This window comes from Hyperolius riggenbachi, chromosome 12 (genome assembly GCF_040937935.1).
Source record: "Hyperolius riggenbachi isolate aHypRig1 chromosome 12, aHypRig1.pri, whole genome shotgun sequence".
Lineage (NCBI taxonomy): Eukaryota > Metazoa > Chordata > Amphibia > Anura > Hyperoliidae > Hyperolius > Hyperolius riggenbachi.
Genome location: NC_090657.1, coordinates 184,544,861 through 184,561,035, shown reverse-complemented (window position 1 = coordinate 184,561,035; position 16,175 = coordinate 184,544,861). Strand labels below are relative to the sequence as shown.

Here is a 16,175-nt window from a genome sequence, read left to right as displayed (position 1 = left end):
CTGATTCAGTGTATATTTATTGGTTTGGGTAAAAGTTGTAGCGTTTACAAACTATGGTGCAAAAAGTGAATTTTCCCATTTTGAAGCATCTCCGACTTTTCTGACCACCTGTCATGTTTCATGAGGTGCTAAAATTCCAGGATAGTATAAATACCCCCCAAATGACCCCATTTTGGAAAGAAGACATCCCAAAGTATTCACTAAGAGGCATGGTGAGTTCATAGAAGATTTTATTTTTTTGGCACAAGTTAGCGGAAAATGACACTTGGTGACAAAAAAAAAATAAATACAAAAAAGTTTCCATTTCTGCTAACTTGTGACAAAAAAAAATTGAAATCTGCCACGGACTCACCATGCCCCTCTCTGAATACTTTGGGATGTCTACTTTCCAAAATGGGGTCATTTGTGGGGTGTGTTTACTGTCCTGGCATTTTGGGGGTGCTAAATTGTAAGCACCCCTGTAAAGCTTAAAGGTGCTCAGAGGACTTTGGGCCCCTTAGCGCACCTAGGCTGCAAAAAAGTGTCACACATGTGGTATCACCGTACTCAGGAGAAATAGTGTAATGTTTTTATTTTGTTTACACACAATTGTCCATTTACAGAGATATTTCTCCCACCCAGCATAGGTATGTGTAAAAATACACCCCAAAAGCACATTATACTACTTCTCCCGAGTACAGCGATACCACATGTGTGGCACTTTTTTGCACCCTAACTGCGCTAAGGGGCCCAAAGTCCAATGAGTACCTTTATGATTTCACAGGTCATTTTGAGAAATTTGGTTTCAAGATTACTCCTCACGGTTTAGGGCCCCTAAAATGCCAGGACAGTATAGGAACCCCACAAATGACCCCATTTTAGAAAGAAGACACCCCAAGGTATTCTGTTAGGAGTATGGTGAGCTCATAGAAGATTTTATTTTTTGTCACAAGTTAGCAGAAAATGACACTTTGTGAAAAATAAAACAATAAAAATCAATTTCCGCTAACTTGTGACAAAAAAATAAAATCTTCTATGAACTCACCATACACCTAACAGAATACCTTGGGGTGTCTTCTTTCTAAAATGGGGTAATTTGTCAGGGTTCCTATACTGCCCTGGGATTTTAGGGGCCCTAAACCGTGAGGAGTAGTCTTGAAACCAAATGTCTCAAAATGACCTGTGAAATCCTAAAGGTACTCATTGGACTTTGGGCCCATTAACGCACCTAGGCTGCAAAAAAAAGTGTCACACATGTGGTATCTCCGTACTCAGGAAAAATAGTATAATGTGTTTTGGGGTGTATTTTTACACATACCCATGCTGGATGGGAGAAATATCTCTGTAAAAGGACCATTGTGTGTAAAAAAATAAAAAAAATGTCATGTACAGAGATATTTCTCCCACCCAACATGGGTATGTGTAAAAATACACCCCAAAACACATTATACTACTTCTCCTAAGTACGGCAATACCACATGTGTGACACTTTTTTGCACCCTAGGTGCGCTAAGGGGCCCAACGTCCTATTCACAGGTCATTTTGAGGCATTTGGTTTCTAGACTACTCCTCACAGTTTAGGGCCCCTAAAATGCCAGGGCAGTATAGAAACCCCACAAGTAACCCCATTTTAGAAAGAAGACACCCCAAGGTATTACGTTAGAAGATTTTATTTTTTGTCACAAGTTAGTAGAAAATGACACTTTGTGAAAAAAAAAACAATAAAAATAAATTCTGCTAAGTTTTGACAAAAAATAAAATCTTCTATGAACTCATCATACACCTAACGGAATACCTTGGGGAGTCTTCCTTCTAAAATGGTGTCACTTGTGGGTTTCCTATACGGCCCTGGCATTTTAGGGGCCCAAAACCGTGAGGAGTAGTCTAGAAACCAAATGCCTCAAAATGACTGTTCAGGGGTATAAGCATCTGCAACTATTGATGACAGGTGGTCTATGAGGGGCTGCATTTTGTGGAACCAGTCATAAGCAGGGTGGCCTCTTAGATGACAGGTTGTATTGACACCGAAGTGCAGGAAGCACAGGATGTTCTTAAATGGTGACCTGGACATGGCAGCAGAGAACATGGGCATGTGATGTATTGGGTGCGTAGACCAATAAGACCGCAATACATTCTTTTTGACTAGACCCATGTTAAGGAGAAGGCCCCAAAAAATGTTACGTTCGGAATCTTGGAGTGGCTTCCACTGTAACGGCTGGGCATAGGAGCTTCTTGGATTGGCGGTTGCGTATTGTGTGGCATAACGGTTGGTCTCGCCACAACTAAGTCGTACCAGCAGTGATCAGAAAAAAAATTTGTCACTGCGGTGGGGCGGGTGAGGGTTTGGCCGGGTGATCAGAAGCTCGCAGGGGGGCAGATTAGGGCCTGATCTGATGGATAGGAGTGCTAGGGGGGTGACAGGTGGTGACAGGAGGTGATTGATGGGTGTCTCAGTCGGTGATTAGAGGGGAGAATAGATGCAATCAATGCACTGGGGAGGTGATCGGAAGGGGTTCTGAGGGGGATTTGAGGGTTTGGCTGAGTGATCAGGAGCCCACACGGGGCAAATTAGGGCCTGATTTGATGGGTAGGTGTGCTAGGGGGTGACAGGAGGTGAATGATGGGTGTCTAAGGATGTGAATAGAGGGGGGAAAAGATGCAAGCAATGCACTGGGGAGGTTATCGGGGGTATCTGAGGGCGATCTGAGGGTGTGGGTCGGTCATTGGGTGCCCGCAAGGGGCAGATGAGGGTCTGATCTGATGGGTATGATGGGTAGCAATGACAGGTGGTGACAGGGGGTGATTGATGGGTGATTAGAGGGGAGAAAAGATGTAAATAATGCACTGGGGAGGTGATCAGAGGGGTCTGGGGGGCTATCTCAGGGTGTGGGCGGGTGATTGGTTGCCCGCAAGGGGCAGATTAGGGTCTGATCTGATGGGTAGCAGTGACAGGTGGTGACAGGTGGTGACGGGGTGATTGATAGGTGATCAGTAGGTGATTACAAGGGAGAATATATGCAAGTAATGCACTGTCAAGTTGATCAGAGCGGTCTGGGGGGCTATCTGAGGGTGTGGGCGAGTGATTGGGTGCCCGCAAGGGGCATATTAGGGTCTAATCTGATGGGTAGCAGTGACAGGTGGTGACGAGGTGATTGATAGGTGATCAGTAGGTGATTACAAGCGAGAATCTATGCAAGCAATGCACTGGCGAGATGATCAGAGCGGGTCTGGGGGGCTATATGAGAGTGTTGGCGGGTGACTGGGTGCCCGCAAGGGGCAGATTAGGGTCTAATCTGATGGGTAGCAGTGACGGTGGTGACAGGGGGTGATTGATAGGTGATGAGTTGGTGATTACAAGGGAGAATATATGCAAGCAATGCACTGGCGAGTTGATCAGAGCGGGTCTGGGGGGCTATCTGAGGGTGTGGGTGGGTGATTAGTTGCCTGCAAGGGGCAGGTTAGAGTCTGATCTGATGGGTAGCAATGACAGGTGGTGACAGGGGGTGATTGATTGGTGATTGACAGGTGATTGACAGGTGATTATAGGGGAAGATAGATGTATACAGTACACGGGGGGGGGGGGTGTCTGCAGAGGATCTGAGGGTGTGGGGGGGGGGGGTGGTCAGGAGCCCCCAGGGGGCAGTTAAAAGCCTAATCTAAAAAATAGCATTGACAGATAGTGATAGGGAGTGATTGATGGGTGATCAGGGGGTTGATTGGGTGCAAACGGGTCTGAGGGGGTGGGCAGGGGGGGGGGGGGGGGGTCTGAGGGGTGCTGTGGGTGATCAGAGGGCAGGGGGGGGGGGGCAGTTCAGTGTGTTTGCGTGCAGACTAGGGTGGCTGCAGCCTGCCCTGGTGGTCCCTCGATCACTGGGACCACAAGGGCAGGAGGCAGTCTGTATAATACGCTTTGTATATATTACAAAGCATATTATACGCTTGTAACGCGGCGATTGAGGGGTTAACAACCAGCCGGCGCTTCCGAACAGCCGGCGGGTTGACGTCACGGGTAGACGGAGCCTACTGCCGGCGGATGCGCGCGCATCGCTGCGTGCGATCCCCGGCCCGGAAGAGTCCCAGGACCCGACGCCAACTGGCGTTACGTGGTTCTGGGCATGCCACTTTGCCGCCGCCAATCTACAGTGGGCGGTCGGCAAGTGGTTAAAATAGAAGGAAATCTGCAATAATTCAGCTATAAGTGAACATTTGTGGTTACTCACACTGCACTATTACTGAATATGCAAATTATCCCTTTTCAGCCTTTGGTAAGCCAAGCAAGCATCCAGAACCACTGGTATATAGCAAGCCTATAGCTTTAAATTTTACACAGCCATATCAAACCCACATGTAGACAGCCTGTTTCGGACTTTTGTTCCTCATCAGTACATGGCATTTGATTTTTGACCCTCAGGCAGTTGTCAGGAATGGCATGCTATCGAATTTCACCTGCTGGTGGCAGTATACGCTTGATCTGGGGTGGGCTTCAGCAGCCCACCATCAGGTGGCCTTCTCCTGCCTATAGACAAATTTTGCAGTTCTGTTCTCTCTTTCACTTGTGGGTAGTATTTGGAGCTCTAGGATCTTGCATTTCTCCACCAGCAGGTGCCCCTCATTAGTGTGGGGATTCAGTGTACATCAGAAAGTGCATAGAGTGCACTGTCTGATGTTAACACTGTGCGGTCCGGGAACGCATGCTGCACGCATTTTTTGCAAAAATGTGCAGCTGTCCCATTTACTTTTCAGTGATGGGATCGGCCACGCAACGCACACAAACGCGGATGGCGTGCGTTCGCATGAGTTGCGTTCCGCACCCGTGGCCGTCCGCGTTTGTAATGTGAACGAGGCCTAAGGGTAGGAGCACACAGGAAATTCTGCCTAGTGTGTTCCTACTAGGGATGCTCGTTCGGATTTTGCATTTCTGCATTTGCGATTGGAAATTCCATTTCCACGTCGGAAATCAGTAATACAAGTGCGGTAGGTGGGTTTTCGCGGAAATCGCAGAAATTCTACATTGATTTTCTCAAAAACTACAAGATCTTTTTGAAAGATTTTTTTTCATCTTTTATCCACTTTTCTGCTTAACATACCTGAAAATGTGTTGTTTCTAGCACCTACGGGGGCTTTGCTATTAACCGCTAAAGTCGTCGGCCATTGACTGTAATTTAAAATTAGGAAAATCCACATTACCGATATGCGGTAGGCTGCCGACTTCAGAGGTTAATAGCAAAGCCGCCACAGAAACACCACATTTTCAGGTATGTTAAGCAGAACAGTGGGAACAAAAGAAAAAAAAATTAAAAAAAGACCTTGTAGTTTTTGAGAAAATCAGTGTTAAAGTCGGCGGAAATTTCTGCGAAAATTTGCATCGGAATGTGGAAATCAGTAATCGGCAATGGTGGAAAGCAGATTTTCCACGGAAATTGGCATTTCCGACAATCCCTAGTTTCTACCCTCAAGAGGAGCTGTATCCCTGAATTGAACTTCCAAGCAGCATCTTCCTCTGTGCATAGAACTCTCAATAACAAACACCTAACAGGGACTAAACATGTCACCACCAGGGAGACATTTCAGAATGTAAATTCAAGAAGAGGAAAGATTTTGCTTGGGGCAAATATTGACTAAACCATTGTAAGGCTTGGTGGTATAACTCTCAGAGTCCGGAGCAGTGCTTTTCAGCGCTGCTAGATTTGGGCGCAGCCGGTGCCTTCATAGACTACAATAGGAATCACTCCTATTGCAGCGCTCAGTGAGTAACGTCGGAGCCGTCAGAAGACGGAGCCGAGGTTGCTTAAAAACATAATAATTCGGCCTCCAGCAATCGCTGGAAGCCGAATTATTTCATTCCCCCACTATCCATGGCGGCCTGGAGGGGGAATGGTAATTAAATCGGCCCGGACTTGTGCAGAAGCAGGATCAGCCATATACCGCTGTATCCTGCGCCCAAGTCTACCGGCGCCGATTTCAAATGTACTCCTCAGAGTCAGCGTGTATGCCCAGGCTAAGGTCTCGCTCTTCACCTAGCTGTCCCTGCCTGGCACTCCACTAGCTGACACCTAAACTGTCCCTGCCTGGCACACCACTAGCTGGCCCTAATTAGGACTTAGGCGAGCAAGGCACACAAGCTGACATAGAAGACAGATGAATAATTGCCCGGTGCCCGCGGCGGAGAACGGTGGATCGGAGGAGGACGGCGTGGGACATTACTGCTACAGGGGGCTGATAGAAGCCCCAGGTAAGTGTCTGTTTTTATCTTCAACATCCCCCCACAGAACCCTTTTAAGGTGGTAACAATTGTGGAACAAAAACTTCCACAGTGTTTTCTCTGCTGAATCCTTACCCTACCTGCAAAGAAGCAAACAAAACAAATTCACTTCAGTTTAGATGCTGAATGTCTTCCTTTGAATGCAATTCACCACTTCATCTGAACTAAAAGGACTAAATGCGTGCTCCGTCTGCCATCTAGTGGAGAGATGAAGCATACAGGAAGAAAATGTTTTCCATCTTTTTACCACATACTGTATTAACTTTCAAAGTATTCACAAAACAACAAAGAATGGACAAACAACGTATAAGTAATTAAAGGAAACCAGAGGACCTAAAACAAAGATTTGATACTCACCCGCGGTTTCCTACTGTCCTCCTGCGGTCTGCCGTTCAGCCGCTATCAGCCCCAGTAATAGGCTCAGTTGCGTTAGCCTGGGTCTACTGCACATGCGCGGGAGGTCCGGACATGCGCAGAAGACCCAGACTGGACCCGACTGAGCCAGTTACTGGGACAGATCGTGGCTGAGCAGCAGACCGTAGGAGGAGGGCGAGGGAGTCCGACAGGTTTATGCTGCAGTAGGAAGCCGCGAGTGAGTATCAAATCTGTGACTTTGTCACAGCACACAGCACCATCCTACTCCCTCCAGCGCCCCCTGTGGAACCATTCTGACAACAATTATGAGCGACAGTTCTTCCTCCCTCTGTGCGTTCATAACTCTGTCCCCTCCACTCATGGCTTTAGGTCCGTTTCACTGCACACAGCACGCAGGGGAGCTGCACTGTGTGCAGGCTTGTGGTAATTGAGGTCAGAGGTATTTCTGTCCTCAGTTATCACAAGCCCGCACACAGCGCAGCTCCTCTGTGCACTGTGTGCAGTGAAACATAAAGCAAAACTAAAGAGGCAGGTGGAGGGGCGGAGTTATGGATGCGCAAAGGGGAGGAAGAACTGTAACTTCCTCCACGCTCATATTCGATGTTCTGCTCAGTCGAAGACTGAGCAGAACTGGGGCCACAGGGGGCGCTGGAGGAGGGAGGATGGTGCTGACACAGACCCCCCAACCATCCCGGATTGGTCGGGATTGTCCGGATTCGGGGGGGCTCTTCCGCTATCCTGGGTCCCCCCCCCCCCCCCCTTGTATCCCAGCCGGTTGGGCATAGTGGAGGCGGAAAAAATAATCGAGTCGCCAGCCTCGCCATTGAGGGATGCAGGAGCTGGCTTCACTCCTTCCTCCCTCCCTCTGAATGCCCCCTGCTGTGTATGTGTGTTCCCCCCGTATGCAGAGTGTGCGCAGCAGAGCGGGCAGTCAGCTTACCGTTGATCCATGCGTACCGGCATCCGTCTTCAATCTGCTTCCTGTGATGTCATAGTAAACAGGAAGCAGAGAGACTCCAGTTGCCGGTACGCATGGATCAAAGGTAAGATGACTGCCCGCTCCGCTGCACAAACTCTGCATACAGGAGGGAACACATTCACAGTGGGGGGGCCCATTCAGAGGGAGGGAGGAGTGAAGCCAGCTCCTGCATCCCTCAATAGCGTGGCTGGCGCCTCGATTATTTCTTTCCCCTTTTCTCTGCCCAGGGCAATCTCTCCAGGGAACGTTGTACCCTCCTCCCCACACACGGGTACGTTCCTCCCCACCCAGAGGTACCCTTCTTCCCCCTTGGCACTGACAACCTCCCCCCTACCCACCCACTGCCACCCCCTTCTACTCAGTGGCACCCTCCTTTCCACCCACACACACCCTCCTCCCCAGTCCCCACCCAGTGTCACCCTCCTCTCTGGCCACTGGCACCCTCCTCTCTGCCCACTGGCATCCTCCTCTCTGCCTACTGGCACCCTCCTCTCTGCCCACTGGCACCATGCTCCTTACCCACCCAAAGGCACCCTCCTCCCCACCCAGTGTCATCCTTCTCTCTGTGCACTGGCACCCTCCTCTCTGCCCATTGGCACCCTCCTCTCTGCCCACTGGCACCCTGCTCCTTCCCCACCCACAGGCACCCTCCCCCCCCACTCAGTGTCACCCTTCTCTCTGTCCACTGGCACCCTCCTCTCTGCCCACTGGCACCCTCCACTTTGCCCACTGGCACCCTGTTCCTTCCCCACCCACAGGCATCCTCCTCCCCACCCAGTGTCACCCTTCTCTCTGTCCACTGGCACCCTCCTCTCTGCCCACTGGCACCCTCCTCCTACCCACTGGCACCCTCCTCCTTCCCCACCCACTGGCACCCTCCTTTCCACCCAGTGTCACCATCCTCCCTGCCCACTGACACCCTCCTTTTTCCACTAACACCCTTCTCCTCCCCCCTGGCACTCTCCTTCTACCCACTGACACCCTCCTTTCCCACCCACTGACATCCTCCTTTCCCACCCACTGACACCCTCCTTTCCACCCAGTGGCACCCTCCTCTGCACACTCCTTCCTCCCATTGTCACCCTCCTGCAAAATCAGGGGTGTGGCTTAAGGCTGTGCAGGGGGCGTGGTTTAAGTGTCCCTCTTGGACATCTTCAAAAGTTGGGAGGTATGGTGACATAGTCACAGCACCAATAGTAAAACACTATTAGAAGTTTAAGGGGAGGGGGGAACCGGGTCAGGGGTACTTTGAACCTGAACCAAGTAAAATTATTTAAAATAAACACATGATGTACCTGCTAAAGTACTGAATTGGTACAGAATACAGAATTGGTAATTACATTGACAAAGGTAACATGATGAATACAATGTTTAACAAATTCCAAGACACTAAAGGGTGAGAGAGCACTGCCCTTTACCAGCTTACAATGCAAAGGTATACAATACTAGTAGACCTAAGCCAGTTTAAAAACGGGCTCTAGGTCTGTGTCAGAAGGAGGGCCTCTCCTCTCTTCCCTCCCCTGTGACCGCCGCCACCGCCACACAGTCAGCGCTCCCGCTCGGCACATACACAGTAGTGCAAAGCATGTACACACACACACACACACAGGGACGCAGAGACACAGGGGGATTATTATACAGGATACACATTTATAAAGATATACAATGTACAGCAATATGCACTGTAGATATTATTGTTATTAGATGTTTAAATAGCGCCGACATCTTCCATGGCGCTGTACAAAGTATATTGTCTTATCACTAACTGCCCCTCAGAGGGGCTCACAATCAAATCCCTACCATAGTCATATGTCTGTCTATGTATCGTGTAGTGTATGTATCATAGTCTAGGGCCAATTTAGGGGGAAGCCAATTAACTTACCTGTATGTTTTTGGGACGTGAAAGGAAACCAGAGTGCACAGAGGAAACCCACTAAGGTCTGGTGCACACCGAGCGGCTTTTTCAGCGTTTCTGCAGCCGCTTGCGGCTGCGGATACGCTTGGTCAATGTATCTCAATAGGGTGGTTCACACCAGAGCGGGAGGCGTTTTGCAGAAACGCATACTCCCAGGGTGAGGCATTTTTTGGATTGTGGATGCATTTCTGTCTCAATGTTAAGTATAGGAAAACCGCAAACCGCTCTGAAAAACGGCAGTTCAGAGCGGTTTTGCAGGCGTTTTTGTTACAGAAGCTGTTCAGTAACAGCTTTACTGTAACAATATCTGAAGTCTACTACACCAAAAACGCAAAATGCTAGCTGAAACGCTACAGAAAAATGACAAAAAGCATTTCAAAATCTGCTAGCATTTTGCGGATCTGCTAGTGGGTTTTGGTGTGCAACGGGCCTGAGACATGAGGAGAACATACAAACTCCATGCAGGTAGTACAAGGGCTGGGATTCGAATCGGAGAGTTGTAATCACTACACCACCATGCTGCCCATACACACATATACATTGAGAGACCCAACAAATTAGACAAGCCCTCTAATAACCAGTTGGTCCACCTTTAGCTCTGATCAATCACAGCCAATATTCTTCTTGGCATGGGCTGAACAAGATGCTGATACCGTTGCTGAGGAATGTTGGCCAATGCTGACATAATGGCAGCTCTAAGTTGGGTCAGACTGGATAGTGGAGTTTCCAAGCTTCAAAGTGATCTTTCAACTTTGTACCACAAATGCTCAATAGGTTTGAGGTCAGGGGACTGAGCTGCCCATGGAAGCAGGTTACACTCTAATTGATGTTCCTCAAATCCAATTTGAAACCGATTGAGCGAGGTGAAAAGGGCTCACAACAGGCGTCTTTTCCCACAATTTAGCACCGCACGTTACTCAGCTCTACAGTGCATACCGCACGCGTGCTGTATTTAACTCGCAATGCTGGCTTTTAACTTGCGCTGCTATAACTTGCGCTGCTATAACTTGCGCTGCTATAGCAGTGCAAGTTAATGAATCAACCCCTAAGTGTTGTACTCGCCTTTCACCTCTCTCGTTCACCAGCCTTTTTCGATCAGAATAGTCCTTATCGCTCTAAGTTTTTTTCTCAACTGCCACTCTCTTAACACCCGAGATACTGTTGGGTGAGAAAATCCTAAAAGAGTCGTTTCAGAGATGCCAGCACCAGCTCTTCTTGCACTGACGATCATCCCTCATTGAAAGTCACATAAAAAGGAACTCCAGTGAAAATAATGTAATTAAAAAAGTGCTTCATATTTACCATAATTATGTATAAATTAAATTGTAAAATCTTTCTTCTCCCTGATTTACATTCTGACAGTTATCACATGGTGACATTTTTACTGCTGGCAGGTGATGTCACTGGAAGTAGCTGCTGCTTGCTTTTGTGGCAGTTGGAAACAGCTGTAAACAGCTGTAGAGAAATAGAGACACCCGAGAGCCCAATATAGTGTAGTACATACTGGAATGTGGAATAATGGAACAGTATAAACGTGTTATACTTACAAGCACTGGTTACCTCCAAGCAACCACCTTATAGGCAGGTGAGGAGTTTAACCTTTCCTCACTCAGGATTAAGAAGTCACTCTCGGTAGATAGGAAAAAAAGGGGATCCCCCTCCACCAAGAGTGGATGCAAAACTGTGAGATGAACAGAGGCGCCAGAGGAGTAAAAACAATCCTCAAATAGTTAAAAAATGCTTGTTAGGCACTGGTGGACTTACCTCCTATAAGCAGACACTAGAAACTGTCAATTATTTAAACATACGATTTATTGGCATACTCCATGATAGGTTGCAACACGTTTCGCAGGCGTAACCGTGCTTCCTCAGGCAATAAAAATGGGGGAGCATACAACAGTACCAGGTTCAGTAAACGCCAGGTGCCTGGCAGAGGCGTTAGATATACACTGTAGATATACACTGCTGATGCTGAAACCAGGAGTGTGTGATTGTAGGCTGGAGTGCATGGCTTTGTACTATTAATAGGCTACAGGTGTGGTGTCAGCAGTTGTAAGTGTACACCTGGTTGGCATAAAGACATGATCTGTATATTCCTCCCACTGTTACAGCTTGCTTTTTTAGGTAAATGGGAAATATGGAAATGCCTTCATTTAAAAGAAGGCAACGTGAGCATAAAATCACTTCTACACATTATCGCAGTTCATCAATACATCTAAGTCGAGATAGAATGTATGGCATGGAAGCAGCAGCCAAACTAAGGAAAAGTGTTTTTGTCTTTTGCTTTTTTTTTCCCACTAAGTTTAATGCTTTATACGTATAAAAGTGAAAGAATCGCTTTAAAGGGAAGCTGGAGTGAAAGGCCACCGTCGTTAAACGTTTTCTGGAAAATTGCCAGTTATAAACTGTCAAGCTGATTCTGTGCCTACAGAGGTGTCGGAGTCACAAACTTGCAATAACAGAGATCACTGATTTTCAACAGTACAAAATGCAACAATATATTTCTACTGAATTTCTGAAGAAAATAACTCTTTCAAACCGTTGACCAAACTCTCTGAAGATTACGAGTAGCTTGTGTGGCCACAATTGTCACCAAAATTGTAGGAGAGGGCAGGTGCAGTGACCAGAACCTGGAACATGTCCCAAAATTAGGGCCCCCTGTCCCAGGCAGCCAATATCCTAGGTGTGCTGCAGAATGTCCCTGGAGGGCCACCAAATGTCCCAGCTGCTGGCCTCCAAGGCTGCAGAATTGGCTCTTATGCTCGCCTCCTGAAAACATTGGCCTGACCACAGATCCGAGATGTAGCGGGTGAGGCACAGGGACACTCTGTCTACCTGTCTTTCTTCTTTTGTGTCCCCCAATTAGCTGTTTCTGTGCAGCGTTCTTAAATTTGTGATGGTGGGCTCACACTGCTTAATTACATGTGGGGAGATCCTGTCTAATTACTGTATATTTTGGGTTGGGGGGTACAAAGCTTAAAACAAGTGCAGCCATCATGTCCCCCTCCATAACAGGTGCAGCCATTATGTCCCCCTCCATAACAAGTGCAGCCATTATGTCCCCCTCCATAACAAGTGCAGCCATAATGCCCCCCTCCATAACAAGTGCAGCCATTATGTCCCCCTCCATAACAGGTGCAGCCATTATGTCCCCCTCCATAACAAGTGCAGCCATTATGTCCCCCTCCATAACAAGTGCAGCCATAATGCCCCCCTCCATAACAAGTGCAGCCATAATGCCCCCCTCCATAACAAGTGCAGCCATTATGTCCCCCTCCATAACAAGTGCAGCCATTATGTCCCCCTCCATAGCAAGTGCAGCCATTATGTCCCCCTCCATAACAAGTGCAGCCATTATGTCCCCCTCCATAACAAGTGCAGCCATTATGTCCCCCTCCATAACAAGTGCAGCCATAATGCCCCCCTCCATAACAGGTGCAGCCATTATGTCCCCCTCCATAACAAGTGCAGCCATTATGTCCCCCTCCATAGCAAGTGCAGCCATTATGTCCCCCTCCATAACAGGTGCAGCCAGGATGTCCCCCTCCATAACAAGTGCAGCCATTATGTCCCCCTCCATAACAAGTGCAGCCATTATGTCCCCCTCCATAACAAGTGCAGCCATAATGCCCCCCTCCATAACAGGTGCAGCCATTATGTCCCCCTCCATAACAAGTGCAGCCATTATGTCCCCCTCCATAGCAAGTGCAGCCATTATGTCCCCCTCCATAACAAGTGCAGCCTTTATGTCCCCCTCCATAACAGGTGCAGCCATAATGCCCCCCTCCATAACAGGTGCAGCCATTATGTCCCCCTCCATAACAAGTGCAGCCATTATGTCCCCCTCCATAACAGGTGCAGCCATTATGTCCCCCTCCATAACAAGTGCAGCCATTATGTCCCCCTCCATAACAGGTGCAGCCAGGATGTCCCCCTCCATAACAAGTGCAGCCATTATGTCCCCCTCCATAACAGGTGCAGCCAGGATGTCCCCCTCCATAACAAGTGCAGCCATTATGTCTCCCCTCCATAGCAAGTGCAGCCATTATGTCTCCCCTCCATAACAAGTGCAGCCATTATGTCCCCCTCCATAACAAGTGCAGCCATTATGTCTCCCCTCCATAACAAGTGCAGACATTATGTCTCCCCTCCATAACAAGTGCAGCCATTATGTCCCCCTCCATAACAGGTGCAGCCAGGATGTCCCCCTCCATAACAAGTGCAGCCATTATGTCCCCCTCCATAACAGGTGCAGCCAGGATGTCCCCCTCCATAACAAGTGCAGCCATTATGTCCCCCTCCATAACAGGTGCAGCCAGGATGTCCCCCTCCATAACAAGTGCAGACATTATGTCTCCCCTCCATAGCAAGTGCAGCCATTATGTCTCCCCTCCATAACAAGTGCAGCCATTATGTCCCCCTCCATAACAGGTGCAGCCAGGATGTCCCCCTCCATAACAAGTGCAGCCATTATGTCCCCCTCCATAACAGGTGCAGCCAGGATGTCCCCCTCCATAACAAGTGCAGCCATTATGTCCCCCTCCATAACAGGTGCAGCCAGGATGTCCCCCTCCATAACAAGTGCAGACATTATGTCTCCCCTCCATAGCAAGTGCAGCCATTATGTCTCCCCTCCATAACAAGTGCAGCCATTATGTCCCCCTCCATAACAAGTGCAGCCATCATGTCCCCCTCCATAACAAGTGCAGCCATTATGTCCCCCTCCATAACAAGTGCAGCCATCATGTCCCCCTCCATAACAAGTGTAGCCATTATGTCCCCCTCCATAACAAGTGCAGCCATTATGTCTCCCCTCCATAACAGGTGCAGCCAGGATGTCCCCCTCCATAACAAGTGCAGCCATTATGTCCCCCTCCATAACAGGTGCAGCCAGGATGTCCCCCTCCATAACAAGTGCAGCCATTATGTCTCCCCTCCATAACAAGTGCAGCCATTATGTCCCCCTCCATAACAAGTGCAGCCATTATGTCCCCCTCCATAACAAGTGCAGCCATTATGTCTCCCCTCCATAACAAGTGCAGCCATTATGTCCCCCTCCATAACAAGTGCAGCCATTATGTCCCCCTCCATAACAAGTGCAGCCATTATGTCCCCCTCCATAACAAGTGCAGCCATTATGTCCCCCTCCATAACAAGTGCAGCCATTATGTCCCCTTCCATAACAAGTGCAGCCATTATGTCCCCCTCCATAACAAGTGCAGCCATTATGTCCCCGTCCATAACAAGTGCAGCCATTATGTCCCCGTCCATAACAAGTGCAGCCATTATGTCCCCCTCCATAACAAGTGCAGCCATTATGTCCCCTTCCATAACAAGTGCAGCCATTATGTCCCCCTCCATAACAAGTGCAGCCATTATGTCCCCCTCCATAACAAGTGCAGACATTATGTCCCCCTCCATAACAAGTGCAGCCATTATGTCCCCCTCCATAACAAGTGCAGCCATTATGTCCCCCTCCATAACAAGTGCAGCCATTATGTCCCCATCCATAACAAGTGCAGACATTATGTCTCTCCTCCATAGCAAGTGCAGGAATTATGCCTCCCCTATAACAAGTACAGCCATTATACCCTCCTTATAACAAATGTAACAATTGTGCTTCCCCTATAACAAGTGCAGCCATTATGTCTCCCCTGTGCTAAGTAAAACCAACTCCACTCCACTAAAAAAAAAAACATTTACAAACAGTATTTACCTTTGTAGTTTCCAAAAATTTTAAATTCAATTTAAAAAAAAATGCATAATTTGAAGATGTTCTACTAAATTAAAAAAACAAACAGAACAAAAAAACAACTGTATCAGGCAGTGAAGTCTAGCCACAAGAAATGAGAAATGGGTTAGCATAGACACCGTATCAGTTCTATCTATTCCCCAGACATCAATGCCTATGGAAAAAGTTTTAACAGTGAAAACAAAATAGTAATAGATAAGAGAAAAAAACACATCCATAAATAAAAGTCCTTGTAGAAAAAATTGAGGTAGCCGCCGTATTCAGGCCTCCCCACCTCTGCCGGTCGCTTCCTTCATATTACCTATTATTACTTTTTTATTGGCTGGCTCACAAGCAGCATATATTGTCTGTTACAGGGAATGTTCTTTCTCCAGTTGTAGAGATTGTCTGCTGCTCTTGTCCCCTCCGTGTCACCTGTTATAGTGTGATGGATTAGATAGCTGCAGGTGAACACACTATCTAATTTACTTCTCGCTCTGTAATATTGCAGGGGATAAAGTTCTCTGCTCAGGAAAGACTTGCACAGAGCAGCGCGGAAGTTCATGGCGGTGCTCCTTCAAGTCGGTGAAAAGTTACAGAAATGAAAAAAAAAGAAAACAAAAAAAATTTGATGGTGTCCTTTCCCTCTAACCTCTGTTTGTTTCGGTACTTTTACTTGTAAGTTTGGTAGGATTTGTCAATCTGAGACTAGGGATGGCAATGCTTAGGAGGATGCATGGAAAAGCATGTGATCAGTTTGATCAGCTGATAGATTTGTAAGGCTCTGATTTGCTGGTCATGATGATGTCTTCAACCAGGAAGTCATCACAGCAAATCAGAACCTTGCAAATCTATCAGCTGACCACACTGATCACATGCTTCTCCATGAGTTCTCCGAAACACTGCCATCCCTATATGAAACCTTCTTCCAAAG

The 16,175-nt window shown here is 47.9% G+C and overlaps 1 long non-coding RNA gene across 4 annotated transcripts in view; it reads right to left on the bottom strand.

The window, feature by feature from the left end:
* The window catches only part of LOC137541395 (uncharacterized), a 509,076-nt gene that overhangs the window by 473,433 nt on the left and 19,468 nt on the right, over window positions 1–16,175 (bottom strand). The window lies entirely within an intron of this gene.